At 42.9% G+C, this 14,145-nt stretch overlaps 1 protein-coding gene across 10 annotated transcripts in view; it reads right to left on the bottom strand.

Annotated features, from left to right (window-relative positions):
- PTPRM (protein tyrosine phosphatase receptor type M) overlaps positions 1-14,145 on the bottom strand; it is a 765,571-nt gene that overhangs the window by 54,183 nt on the left and 697,243 nt on the right. The window lies entirely within an intron of this gene.

The raw sequence follows: 14,145 nt of genomic DNA, 5'->3' as shown, positions 1-14,145 counted from the left end.
TTCTTTGAATCCAGATTTGTAAAAATCCTAATCTCTACCTTATGCTCGTGCATATTTGAGAGTGTAAGTGTCACAGTAGAAGTCTTTATAAGACAAGCAGAAATGGGGCGCCTGGGTGGCTCAGTTGGTTAGGCAACTGCCTTTGGCTCAGGTCATGATCCCAGACTTCCAGGATCTCGTCCCGCATCAGGCTCCCAGCTCCTTGGGGAGTCTGCTTCTCCCTCTGACCTTCTCCTCTCTCATGCTCTCTCTCACTCATTCTCTCCCAAATAAGTAAATAAAATCTTAAAAAAAAAAAAAAAAGACAAGCAGAAATGCAAGGAAATGAGAGGAGTATAACTTCAAAGGTACGAGAGTCCCATGGTACATGTGGAATCACACGACTGTTCAGGCACATGCCGGAACCAGGACCCAATCGTACCGTAGGATCTTGGCATTGCAGATGACTGGATTTGAAGCTCCGATATTTGGGTTTGAGATGTGCCCCTGCCTCTTAACTGGCTGTGTGATCTTGGACAACTCAGCCACTGTGAGCTTCAGTGTCACCATCTTTCTTTATCTACATACTGATCTCAATAACCTTTCTCAGGGTTATTCTGAGGATCCCTGGAGTTAACACATACTCAGGTGTTTTGTAAACAGTGGAGCATTAGAACAAACACAAGGTGTGTTTAAAGGTATTTATGAGAGGTCCCTCCTCGGCTAAGGTTTGGACGCCCGGTAGCACAGCCATGGGCCCCCTTCAGTCACCTTCTGTTCCTCTTGACCAATTATCCACTGGTTCTTGTGTAATTCTTCTTTTCCTGCTTTACCATCAGAACCTCCTTCCCTTCTGTCCACAATGGAAGCTTCTATCATTCCACCTTGCTGCTCTGACCCCACTCTCACCTTTCCCAAGAAAACTGACTCCACCTCCTGATCTCTCTGCTGCTCGTCCCTTTATGGGACCTCTCATGAAGCTGGGTCTGCCATTTCTGCCCATGTCCCTTGGTGTGTTCGTGCCATTCTCCTGATGTATGGGCTGAAGATCTCAATGACTTCAATCGAAGGTTACGGAGGGGACAGGTAAACATTGGATCTTCTCCATCACTACCTTTCTAGCTTGTGGATAGGAATATTCACTGTGTACTGAACAGCCTGTCACTTATTCACAAGAAAAAAAAATGCCCCGAGTCTATCTTTGTGTAAACAGATAGTCTTCCTAGCATAACCCCCAAACAAAGGGGTGGCCCAGACACTTTCTGCTTCCTTCACTAGATCCACAGAGCTGTGCCACCTACTCTGAAAGTTCCAGAAACAGTTCTGATGACAATGGCTATAGGGGATGAATTAGATACTCCAGGATCATGGAAGGTGTGTGCCTGAGGAAGAGAAGATACTTCTCCCTTCAGTGCCTGACAGGAGTCACCCCAGAGACATTCCAGGCTCCGGGCAAGTTCCCACCAGCAGCTCACTTACACTGTCTGAGTTTTAGACTCCCTTGTGTTTACTTCATTTCAGTTTTCCCTAGAGGGAAACACAGCTGTTACAGTTTATTACGCTTTCTGTGGCACCTTATAGACTACCTGGGACGTGGCAGGAGCTCAATGAATAAATGAATTAGTCTGTATGCCTACTTATAAACTGTATTATTTATTATTAAAATATGTCTAAGTATTAAAAATATTAATATATCATATTTGTATAAATCCCCTCCTCGATGGATATTTTGGAGATTATCAGTAGAAGCTGGAAAGCATGTTGGTTTTACTACTTGCCAATTCATTGAAGGGGGAGCATCTTTTGCAAAGGTCTCTTCAGAATGACAGTGACCATCATGCAGGCCTCAGAGCGCTATGACGGAACTGCTTCCAACCATTAAGTAAGTTACTCCTCTGTTTCTTGGACTCAAGGCTTTGAATCTCAGCTCAGCTTATTTCCCTAGGTAACCAGAATGCCACCCTGGTCTCCAGTAACTGTTCTCTACCGAGGGCCATGGTTCTCAACTCTGGTTGCATATTACAATTATTGTGTAGCTTTTTAAAAAATTCTGAGATCCCCTTGTTCCACCCACATTGCTGCAAATGGCAAGATAGCATTCTTTTTGATGGCTGAGTAATAGTCCATTGTATATATACACCACATCTTCTTTAGCCACTCATCTGTTAATGGACATCTAGGTTCTTTCCATAGTTTGGCTATTGTGGGCATTGCTGCTATAAACATTGAGGTGCAGGTGCCCCTTTGAAACACTACTTTTTTTAAAAAGATTTTATCCATTTATTTGACAGAGAGATAGAGCACAAGTAGGCAGAGCAACAGGCAGAGAGAGAGGGAGAAGCAGGCTCTCCACTGAGCAGGGAGCCTGATATGGGGGTCAATACCAGGACCCTGGGATCATGACCTGAGCCGAAGGCAGCCACTTAACTGACTGAGCCACCCAGAGGCCCCTGAATCACTATGTTTGTATCCTTTGGGTAAATACCTAGTAGTGCAATTGCTGGGCTGTATCAATATTTTTAACTCTTTTCCAGAGTGGTGTACCAGCTTGCATATGCTAAGCGAAATAAGTCAGTCAGAGAAAGACAAACACCATCTGATTTCACTTGTATGTGGAATTTAAGAAACAAAACAGAGGATCATAGGAGAAGGGAGGGGAAGATAAAATAAGATTAAATCAGAGAGGGGGACAAACCGTAAGAGACTCTTAAACTCTAGGAAACAAACTGAGGGTTGCTGGAAAGGAGGTGGGTGGTGGGATGGGGTAACTGGGTGATGGACATTAAGGAGGGCATGTGATGTAATGAGCACTGGGTATTATATGAGACTGATGAATCACAGGCCTCTACCTCTGAAACTAATAATACACTGTTACTTAATTGAATTTAAATAAAATAAAATAAAATAAAATAAAATAAAATAAAATAAAAATTCTGAGATCCTAACCCAAAACACTGCTTTAATTGGGCTGGGGTGAGGTGAGGTCTGGGTGTGTCTGCATATCAGAACCCCACACCCACAGCATCGGGAACATCTGGCTCCACCTTCCATCCTCTCAGGAGGTCTCATATGCAGATGTAACGAAGAAAACCCAAGTTTTGTTTGTTTTGAATCTACTGACTAGTCTAACTTTATATACCAGCAATTTGAATCCAGGGATCCCATTTCTCTCTGACTTAGAAGGAACTTCACGCATTGAATGGCGAGGAACACGGCTACACCAGCTGGCCAAGGAGCTGAGGCAGTTAAGATGACAGAGCTGTTTTTGCTGTAGTTTTTAATGTTTACCTAACTACGTATGGGTTATCTTGAAAACAAAGGGCATTTATAAGCATCAGGGGCTCACTTGGTTGATGATATAAATGGCAGTCTTGATAATTTTCTTGTCTGCTGACATAAAAAAAAGATTGGAATAGACCAAAAAAACAATTAGGATAGAAAAGTTAGACAAAAAAAGAAAAGACTGGGATAGAAAAATGAATTGGGTCATTGTTCTTTTCAAAGCTAAAATTAGGACAGTTACCCAGAAGAACTAAAACAGCTTGGGTTAAGATCTGAAAATGAATTTGAATGCAAAGATTATTCTAAGCTGATCCCAGAGGGAAAAAAAGAAAAAAAAACACCACGCAAGGCGAGGGTCCTGAGTCCCCATCTCCCCTGGTGCAGATTTGCTGTGGTCTTCCTCGTCTCTTCTGCCCTTCCCACATGCCCCCCCGCCGCCCCCTGCGCGGGGTACTGTGCCTCCATATTTGAGAGTAGCCCTTGCTGACACACCGTGTGACTTTCTCCCTGACCTGGTCACAGTTGCAGTTCACCGAGAAAACTGCCCAGGGACAGGATCTAGAGAGTCTTGTCTTCTGGACTAATGATGCAAGTTATTTTCAACAATGCTATTCAAATCTTGTTTGAAAAAGAAAAAGGAAGGCACCCCAATTTAAGGTTTTTAGGGCCAACATTGGTCAATCCTGTTTTTCTTTTCTCTTTGAAATTAGTCAAATTATACTGAATAACATATTTCAAATTATTTCCTGAGACACGGATACATTATGACTCAGAGATCTAGGTCTAACAAAATCAAAGAAGCGTGCCAGAGGCCAGGGCAGGGTAGTCTTTGAGGATCCCAATGGCCACTCCCTTTGATTTTGGCAGTTCCTGGTGGGATCCGAGAGACCCTGGCCACTCGAAGCCTATAGACACATGTCTGGGACGCAAGGCCATTACCCCTGGCACCCACGCCCTCACAGGGCTGAGATTTGGAGTTCAGTGTTCCTCTGCCTCTGATGTCAGTCTCCCAAAAGCTGGTGTGGCAAACGCCATTACCATGAGGACAGTAACAGGTCACTGGGGATTGCTCCCAGGCTGGACAAACAACTCCCGAGACAAGGAATGTATAATAGCAGACAATGGACTCTGAAAAACCTCCCTTGCTCCAGGGACCAATGGCAGTGACCCACAGCCATAATGACCCAAAGCCGCAGTGACCCACAGCTCTGCTGTCTGATTTCTGCAGTTTGTGGCTGGGTGGGAGCCGGAGGCTGCTTTGACTGCGCCTTACAGATGTTCCTGCAATAGGCAAGAAGGTTATTCTCAGCAGTCATCCCCTTGTGAGACTAAAGCATTTAAAATGTAAGGTCTTGAAATTTCAGTATCAGACCAATAATACATTCCATTTCCCTCACAATAGTTGGCTTACACGGACCTCTGCTGAGAAGAAAATGTATGCAGGGGCCATTCTGACCACCATCAAGCCTGGAAGGAACAGCAACAACAAGAAAGGTCAGGGAGGACTAGAGTGCAATGGGAAAAAAAAAAAAAAAAAAGGCAATGAAAAGCATAAGTGAAAGCCATTCAAGGATGGGCTCTATTGTGTTCAGATGAGTTCTCTAGTTCATGGGAAGTGAGAGATATTTAAAATCATCATTTCAAATCTTGATAGAAGACTTCTATCTCTTCTTTTCACATTCTCACATCTATACGGTGTGTTTTCTGTGTTAACTAGAGCCGCTGAGAGGTCAAGGTCCTTAAGCTCCCAGTGGCATATTAGAGTTTTTTGAAGGGAAGAAAGGTAGTACACATTCAAATCGCTATCCATCGTAAATATAAAATGTCTGACTTCTTTGGAGGACTGTCTATATTGCCCAGGTCCCATATGAAGTATGTTATATATCTTATCTTATATTAAGCTAAAAAATTGCAATCCTACATAATGAGCACTATGGTTCTCCCACATTTTACTGAGAGGACGGGAGGCTAAGGAAGTCTGGCACATCGTCGGAAGGCACACAGCTAGTGGATTGTAGAGCTGACCTTTGAGGTCTACCCCACCATGTGACGCTGCCTCCATGCCAATGTCAAAAGCAACTCAGAAGGGTTCTAGTTGACAGGAGTGTGTGTGTGTGTGTGTGTCTGTGTGTGCACACACGCATGCACCCAGTCATCTTAACCTGGCAAGAAGATAACAGAAGAAAACCCATGTCAACTACCTGAGACTACCTCCTTAAACATGTGTGTTTTTCTTTTCTTTTCTTTCCTTTTCTTGTCTTTTCTTGTCTTTTCTTTCTCCCTCTCCTTCTTTCTTTCTTTCTTTCTTTCTCTCTTTCTTTCTTTCTTTCTTTCTCTCTTTCAAATCAGGTTGACTCCTGCCTTGAAACCTACCATGGGGCCAATCAAATCCAACTGCTTGACAAGCATGGCCAGCCCCAGCCCTCTTTCTCCACCACCCAACCTCTCCTGCGTCCTGAGCTGCCCCGACTCCGGAACACTTCCAAAGTGGAAGCCCTCCTCCAGCTGCTATCAGCCTCCTCCTAAGCAGATGTCCATTCCAGCCTGCAAGTCCTGCTGTCTCAGCTTGGCCCACTGAAGATGACCTCGTCAGGCAGGTGTTCCAAGACCGGAGCCATGGCTCCCTATATCTTTATTTACCATCAGCGGTGATGATGGTGTGTTTTTAATGAACCTCTTCCTTGGTGGTCCATGAGTGTGGACCTACCCATTCAGGTCACAGTTTCTCTGTGCCCAGTGGTTCTACACCTAGCTTGCTTCCCTCATTCACACCCCTTGCTGGGCCCTGGTGGGGATCTGAGTGTGAATTCCGCATCTAAGGTGAGCATTCAGCTTGCTCTGTGTCAGGCGCTCCTCAAGGTGTAGAAGGGATGCCAAGGTGAGTGACAGAAACACGTCCCTACTTTCAAGAGGCTTGCACTTATATAAGGTAGAGAGAATTCAGGAATATATCACACTCTCACTTAAAGGGCAGTAAGGTAAGTGTCCTAAAATACTTGAACTTCAAACTGAGCTATGTATGCCTCTGGAGACGCATGGAGATTCTCCATGGGGCACAGGATTAATTTTTAAAAGGATTCATTTCTAGATATTTAATTCTACGTGGATGTTACCAAACTGATCTCCCTGAGAAGGAGCCACCATGCACAGCGGTCTTTCTCGCACTTAACCAAACCTTCACTCATCTCAAATACTACAATGGGGCTCTGCTCAGGTATACAACCTACAAGTCTGAAACAAAGCAATTGACTGAAAACACACGGCTTTGTGCCTTCCTTATCTGAAACAAAGTTCTGTTATGAAAAATCTGACGTTAGAAATGGGGTACATATATTTTAAATAATGGGAAAATTTTATTTCTTAAATAATGCCATTCAAACCTGTACTTGATGTTAGAGACTGGGGTATTTTGGTTCATGTTAGGATGCTCTGAATCAGAACACTTAAAGCAGTGGCGGCTAGTAAGTCTTACTCTTTTTTGGGGGGGAGGGGGAGAGGGAGAGAGAGAATCTTAAGCAGGCTCCACGCTGAGCACCGAGCCCAACGTGGGGCTCGATCTCACAACCCTGAGACCATGACCTGAGCTGAAATCGAGAGTCGGATGCTTTACCGACTGACCCACCCAGGTATCCCTGCCTATTCTTTCAAATGGAAGTGGAATGTTTTGCTGGACCACCAAATTTTTCTGGATGAAACTCATGGCTCAAAGTTTTACGTGTTTCCTTTCAGGTTAGGTATGCTGTAATCCGTAAAATAGTGAAAATATATTTATCACATATCATAAAATATTTATTCTAATTATATCAATCCTCATTTTATCTCGGAAAATATTTAATATTATCTATCTCCTTTTCATAAGTGGGCCCAGTGGGCTGGAAAGCGGAGTCTAGCTACCCACAGGCTGAGTGCGGAGGGAGTCGCAGAGCTCTCCTGTGGGATTCGGATGGATGTGTGTCTGTAGTGGAGGGACCTGTTTTATGTATTGACCCAAAACTCCAAGAAACAGGAATTTGCTGAATATGAAGACTAAAAAAGGGTAAATAAAGTGATGAGGCTCTGTATCGATTAATAGAGGGGATATTTTGGAATATTTTACTCTAGACATATTTAAAAATGTTCAAATATTCCAAGGATGGCTCCCCGGGCATGCAGGTGGCTGGCAGAGACCAGCAGTGGAAATGTCCAGGCAGCGTGGCAATGGCTGGGATTCCGAGATAGTGGCAGCGTGGCTCCAGGTGGAGCAGCACACAGAAGATGGGGGGTGCGAAGGTCAGAGCAGTGGTGGGCAGGGGTACAGCCCTCTGGGTAGCCTCACCCAGCTGGTATACTCAAGGTCACCCGGCGCAGAGACGAGGCTCACATTTGAATCAGACGGGGCAGATTGAGGCTGCCCTTGGAGGGAGTTTTGGATGAAACTGAGCCGGACTCTTGCTGTCCCTAGTGCAAAGGAGCCCAGCAAGGCCCTGGGCTGGAAGGGGGACATGGGAAGGGGGATGACAAGGAGGGTGAACAATTAAATGAGGCACAGGGATGAGCCCCTTGGGCTAGGTGTGATTTCTGTCGACTGTCTCATCTGTTCACCACCTCAAGGGTGTAAATTTCCATCTTAAGATGAGAAACAGGTTTGGGAGAATAAATGCCCTTGAAGCTGGGATGACAACCCAGGGCAACCCAGCTGCACTTTCTAGATTTCAGAATGACCTCCGCAGACTGGGTGGGGGTGAGGCTTGTTAGTGAATGTCGGTCCTCCAACTGAGACGGGACTGGCCCCAGATGGGGGAAGAGGGGCCGTACTTGGTGTGCGGTACACACTGAACCGTGGAAGTACAGATGGAAGGGGCGGGGGACCTTACGGGCAAAGTAGCTGCAGGAGTCCTTGTGCTGGGCACTGGCCTGGGCTTGGGCTTGGGCTTGGTCAAGTCTTTTAGCATCCAGTTCACTCCATTAGCACTGAAGACCACTGAAGGTGGAATTCGGATACGGAAAAAGATGAGCCTAGGATTTATGCGTTTGTTTTAAAGCTCTTGCTCATAAATAAAAAGGTCCTAAATTTTTGATCCATTATTGTTATTGTTACTGCTGGCAATAATCTAGAATAAGTATCATGAAGTCAGTCATTCAACATTCAGAGCATTAGATGTCCCTTCAGTGGTTTCTGAGTAAGTTTTTATTACAAAACTTTATATGTGATTTCTCAATATGATAGTTCTATAACACGTCTATAATTTTACATTTAGTAGCTTTTCATTTGTGCGGCAGTGAAATGTAAAAGGTAAAATATGCCACCACGTTTCATGGACTGAATCTGCCTCGTGTGTCACAAAAGCGATAATGGTGACACAGAAAACACTCAGCTTCTGCATTAATAAACCTTAACAACACTTATTTGATAGGTGCATTTGCTTTTCCCTGAGGCTACTTATGTTAAAGCATGGAATTTTTATGAATAATTTTTGGTATCAGCTGCAGAAAGTGGAAACTGAAGTTGAGATGGCTGGGTGCACGAGATGTGATTTGCTCATTTTCCTGAATTGCTAAGAATATCCTTCCCCTCACCCCCCAGAAATTACCATTTAAAAGAAACAATATAAATCAGCTAAGGAATTAGGAGCAAACGCCGAGGATTGTTCTATGATGGGGAAAACACGAGAATATTTAACTTAAATTCAGAAATATAACTAGTAGCATGTTAAAATAGGGTTTCTAAGGATAGATCTTACGTGAAGCACCCTCCACGTCCAGAATTACAGGGTTCGGAATGTTCACCAGTCTACTGGAATTTTCATTTAGTGACAATAAAAGAGAAAATAGGCGTTGGAGCTATAATAAAATAGACCTTTTAAGAAGTAGTGTCAAAAGTGATGACTTAAATAAGGACATTAAATAGTGTTTTCAGCTAATAATTTCAGTGGTTCGCACACAAAGATAAACCCTTTCTTACTCTGGAGTAGGCTTTCCCACTGTGAGTCTTTTCCCTATGCCTGGCCCACTCAGGGTAGCAGCTACTTGCCAATTACCTCGTCTGTTCTAAATTGGCTCACAGGTGTGTGTTCTTCTTATAACTGAAAACCAGGCATACACTTCCTGCCATTCCCATTAGTAACATTTCCCCTCAAACACATAATCCACATGTTGATGTTTACACTTGACTCATACCCTTCCCTAAAATTGTCCTTTCAGATCGAAATGAGAGAGTGTGACAACGTCGACTGTGCAAATATTCGTGGCTCTCCCTAGATGATTAGTTTCATGGAATTTTGGTTTCCAGGTACATTACTAGAACATATGCAATCCTGATTGGACACCAAAAGGTCATGTCAGATTTAATTAAGAGAAAATTGGTACAAACCAAACACTAATAGACAGGCTGCATGCAGATTCTCAAATAGCCCGGAAAGCCTCTGTCTATGGCATGAGTCATAACCCTTCAGACATTGTCTCTGTTTTGGTTAATAACGTGCCTTTTGTCTTATTCACTTATTCGATTAAAATAGTTATAAAATATTTAAAAACAAAAACGATAAAAGAATAATATACTAGATACTCTTGGCTATGTCTTAATAAAGATACATTTAATCAATACCCATTTTCTGCCTAAGAAATATAAGGCACTTGGTATTTTAAAATTCTAGTTTCTCCCTTCCCATTTTTCACATTCATATTGTTGAGTACTTTAGTTCCAATGTGAGTTCATTCTACCTCGATTAGTCATTATTGTAATTCCTTTCTTTTCTGTTGTAAATTTTTATATACCCTCATCGTTTTTGCTGTGGTTTTCCCTAGTTCATTTTTGTTAGGATAAACTTCCTGCCTTTCCACACCATTCTTAACTCTGTCTCAAGTCACAGCAAAAATAGATGAAGAAGCACATTTTTTAAAAAAAGTAAACTGGGAAAAAAATAAAAAATAAAAAAGTAAACTGGAAACAAAATGAGTCAAGTATTCTGAGTATATTCTTCCTTTCCCCTACCAGGAATTTTAAGACCTTTAAACAAGGAAATAAATGAAAATAGTGGCTTTGAGAACAAAGTTTGTCATTATATTTTTAGAAGTTTTCTTTTTCCTTAAACAAAAGCTACATGTGTTAAAATTAACTAAAATAAAGCACTTAAAAATAAAAATCTGTAAGATTAGGGGTGCCTGGGTGGCTCAGTGGGTTAAAACCTCTGCCTTCGGCTTGGGTCATGATCTCAGGGTCCCGGGATCGAGTCCCGCATCGGGCTCTTTGCTTGGCGGGGAGCCTGCTTCCTCCTCTCTCTCTGCCTGCCTCTCTGCCTACTTGTGATCTCTCTCTGTCAAATAAATAAATAAAATCTTAAAAAAAAATCTGTAAAATCACCCTTGGGAGTCTTTAAATAAATGATTTCTGACACACAAACACATACATACCTTTAGCCATTTAGATACATTAGTGTAGTGATAAAATCCCAAATAAAGATTAAAAAATAAAGCCATTCAAAGAATAACTATGATGGCTCCCATACCACATATGACGTACAATGGCCTAAATTACAATTGTGGGTTTTGTTAAAAAGAAGAACACCAACATATTTTTATCTATGAAAATGCTGGCACCAAACTCAAAACTAAAAAGTTTTTGGAAGTGATATAAATGTTCTGTTAAGAAAACTTAGAAAAAAATCTTTCTATGTGTCATACGAAGTAGAATAAGGTGATCTGATTGTGTTGCCAGGAAATTTGTTTTGGAAACTTGTTAATAAATTATTGGTGAAAAACTTTAATACCCTGTTTGCTTTCCCCTGTGTGAGCATGAGGCTTTGGGTTTGGGTCAGGGTAGGTGTCACCTTCACTCAAAACCATAGTCCCGATTACTCACCAGTGAAGTGCCTCCATTTTTTTGCCTGCATGTAAATATGTCACTGGGTATCGCCATATTTTTTAAAGAACACAACCATGATACTGTTACATGATTTTAAAAAGAACTATTGTTCTTTTTACTCTAAACTCTTTATGCACAGATGAACTATTGACCCTGAGGTCCTCTTCCTCAACTGACACGCAACGCTTGGGAGACATGTGCATTTCCTGGGACTCTGCTGTGTGAGATGGATCTCAGAAGTGGTCTGCAGGAATTCCTTTTGGTTCAGCTCCACACTGTCTACAATCTCTTTGGTGCAGATTGTAACTGACCACTTGTAGGCATCTGGTCAACCTCTAGCCAAGCAGAAGACGGGGCCTGCCTAACTAGCACCTCCCTACCCAACACAGACAGGTTGAAGAAGGAGCCCAAGAGTGCACATCTTTCCTTTTATTCCCCCCACTGCTCGTCGGTCATTATTATTCTCTTTTCCACAAGATCATTTCTCAGCCCCATTTGTTATTTCTTAGCCTTCCAAAGCTCCTCTCTAAACTATCCTTGTGTATTCTTATCTCAGAAATTGGTTTGGACAAACCCTGTTACAAAAAAACGTGTCTGGCCTTTGGAATTAGTGGTTTTCCCTTCCATGTGATCTGACTTTATGTGTGCTTCAGGGAAGCCTTCAGAACACCAAGACTGGTGTCCTTTGCTGCTATCAGAGCTGCTCAATTTCTACAAGACTTCAAAAGCAGAGGGAAAATACATTTCTCCAAGCTTATGATATAGTTTATCGTCTTTCCAACCCATGTCTGTCCTTCATTTTTTTTCTTTTTATGAATTTTTTTAAAGATTTTATTTATTTATCTGACAGAGAGAGCACAAGTAGGCAGAGAGGCAGGCAGAGAGAGAGGGGGGAAGCAGGCTCCCTGCTGAGCAGAGAGCCCAATGCAGGGCTCAATCCCAGGACCCTGAGATCATGACCTGAGTTGAAGGCAGAGGCTTAACCTATTGAGCCACCCAGGCACCCCTGTCCTTTGTTTCAAAATGATGATAATCTTTGCACTTTGAGGAGGATGCAGGACACTGGTGAAAAAGTAAGTGGTTCCCTTTGATATATCCCTCTGGAAGGAAGCGTGAACAGGTGCAGAATTATTAATTTTTATGAAAACTGTATGGGTATACACTATACCAGCGTTAAAGTCCGAACTGCCTATGTGTCACTGAAAATGTGTCTTTTGGAATCCACATGATGATAATGATAAGAATTGCAGCTAATATTTATTGAGCAGCTGCTAGCAGATCTGGTATCTGAGCCTTAACAGTCTAACTCCGGAATCCACTCTCATTAGCCTCTCTTCTCTATTGCCGCTTGGAGGGGAAGAAAGTCTCATCTTAGTTACTGACATAAAAATAATGTTTGTATGTGCGAGGAACTTGTGGACCCCAGTTTCAAAGATTTGATCGTGGCCCTCTGAATAAAACCAACAACGGGGTGATCCTTAGCATGACTTGTACTTAGAACTGAAATGTTTCAAAGCATTTCTCGAAACCCCGTCTACCTAAATGAACCATTATTTGGATTTTGCTCTTTGTGGCCTATATTCAGCTCTCCTCTAGAATCAGGCCTTCCTGGCAGTTACGTAAACATTTTCAGCATGCAGTGGTACCACTGTGAATGGGAAGGCAAAGGCTGCTATTATTCCGGATGTGGAGAGTGGAAGGATAAAGGCAGACAAATCAGATTTGAGGGACAGGGGTAAAGATCAGGCCTCCAAAGAGAAACCTTTATACAGAGAAGAATGAAAGGGTTGATAGGCAGCGTGTGGCAATAATCTGCTCCCCTCCGCAGAGACCTTTGGTCCTTGATCCCTGGGAGGGGTTGTATGGCAATATTGCTTGAAGAGCTGGGAAGAGGAGCACGAAAAAGTGTTTGGAGCCTCAGAAGGGAGCCACATGACAGATGTTCACACCACAAGAGCCTCTTGCTGGCTGAGTCACTGAGCATTCATCAGGCCTGTCTCTAAAGAGAACCCTCATAAACTCATCTTGAGTACTTGTTCATGCTGTAAAGAGGGGACCAGAGAGAAGGCAATCAAGGAGAAAAAAAGAAGGATGGTGGCTTTCAGAATGGAGGGGTTTGGTGACCCAAAGGACCTGGCTGCCTTCTGTCAAGGAGAAATAAAGCAAAGGGAAAAACCTACATTCACATGCTTCAGGGGCCACTGCCGGAGAAATAAAAGCTTTCATTAGTCTCTGTATTCTTTAATTAAGCCTTTCTTAGTATACAAGTGGGATCTGCTTTTATTTAAGAAAAAAGAGAATAAATCTAATAAATGAATAAAATAGAGATAAGTTGATTCCCTAGGTATCACGCAGTGTAGGCAATCTCGAATTTTCAATGGCAGCATGGGGCACTGCAAGAGAAAATTTCCAGAAGCATCCTCTTGAGTAAGAAGGCAAGGCACAAAAGTAACTTGCAATGGCCAGAAAGGTCTAAACTATCTGCCGCGAACTTGTTCAAAACTGTGTCGGTGTGTGATCAAGGAATCTGATCACCAGTCAGGAATATAACAGCAGTTCTGCACTGGGTCTCATTTTTCCACTTACTGTGGAGTATGGGCGAGGGAGAGAAATAGCCTACAGTAGTTCCCAGACCTGGTCTTATGGCAAAACCACAACTTAGTGCTGGCTGTTTACACATACACCAGCACTACGTAGTTCCTAAGGTCAGCGCTGTATTTCCAACCCTGTCTGAGCCAGACACTTGGTACGTTCACAGAAGTATTTGTTCCATTTTGGGTGAATTGGGCCTGAGAGCAGTGTCTTTGCTTTGAAAGGGCCCATGATGTCACAGGCCCCAGAAGCCAGCACTGGGGCCTGTGGCCCTGGGTCCTCAGCTACAGCTCTCTCCTTCCAAAGGGCTGAACCTGGAAGAAAGACGTGAACTTGATTGGACAGAAGGCCTCTCAGGAGACTGGAAATACATTCGGTTTCTCTGAAGTTGAACACTGCATGCCATCTCTGAAAATATTCATGAATGATAATCGGTACAGTTTGCAAATACT

This window comes from Lontra canadensis, unplaced genomic scaffold, assembly GCF_010015895.1.
Source record: "Lontra canadensis isolate GAN:19392208 unplaced genomic scaffold, GSC_riverotter_1.0 scaffold57, whole genome shotgun sequence".
Taxonomy (NCBI): Eukaryota; Metazoa; Chordata; class Mammalia; order Carnivora; family Mustelidae; genus Lontra; species Lontra canadensis.
Note: the sequence above shows the minus strand (reverse complement) of the source record. Positions and strands in the feature narration are given on the sequence as shown.